This window comes from Cicer arietinum, chromosome 3 (assembly GCF_000331145.2).
Source record: "Cicer arietinum cultivar CDC Frontier isolate Library 1 chromosome 3, Cicar.CDCFrontier_v2.0, whole genome shotgun sequence".
In the NCBI taxonomy this organism is placed as follows: Eukaryota; Viridiplantae; Streptophyta; class Magnoliopsida; order Fabales; family Fabaceae; genus Cicer; species Cicer arietinum.
In genome coordinates, this window is record NC_021162.2 from 54,107,735 (window position 1) to 54,108,733 (window position 999).

Below are 999 nucleotides of genomic sequence, written 5' to 3' on the forward strand. Positions count from 1 at the left end.
GGAAAAAGATGAAGACAAAGAGAAGAAAAACGATAAAGATACAACAACAGGTTGCATTGTTAATAATGTCTACATTGTTTGTGATGATAATTTATAAACCTTGCATGTTAGGATTCAACTTGGATTATTGATTCGGGTGCCTCATATCATGTTACTCCTAGACATGATTTCTTCTCATCTTACAGTGCTGGTGATTTTGGCATGGTAAAAATGGGAGATGAAGGAGTATGTAAAATTATCGGTATGGGAGATGTTTGGGTTGAAACTGGGATTGGTTGCAAGCTTCAATTGAAGAATGTTAGACATGTACCTAATATTCGTCTCAATTTGATTTCGGTGAAATCCTTGAATATTGAGGGTTATCACACTTACTTTGGTGGTGGTGGAATATGTAAAATCACCAAAAGGTCCCTTGTGGTTGCAAAGGAGCAAAGTTCTACTTCTCTCTATAAGATACTTACAAAGCTATGCAAGGAAGAAGTGAATGCAATTAAAGACGCATATTCTGATTTATGGCATGTGCGCCTTGGTCACTTGAGTTAGAAAGGACTCAACATACTTGCAAAGAAAAAATTTCTTCCTATGAAAGGTACGTCTCTAAAAACCTGTACTCATTGTTTTGCTGGAAAAAAACATAGGGTTTGTTTTCATAATACTGGTCCTCATAGGAGGCAAAATATTCTTGATTTAGTTCATACTGATGTTTGTATGATGGATAGTAAATCTCTTGGTGGTGCATCATATTTTGTTACTTTTATTGACGACCACTCTAGAAAAGTGTGGACATTTCCTTTGAAATCTAAAGACCATGTATTTGGAGTCTTCAAGCATTTTCATGCAAGTGTTGAAAGAGAAAAGAGAAGGAAACTAAAATGTGTTCGATCAGATAACAGTGGCGAATACAGAGGTCCATTTGAAGAGTATTGTAGAGAACATTGAATCAGGTTTGAAAAAATAGTTCCAAAGACACCTCAACATAATGGTGTTGCAGAGAGAATG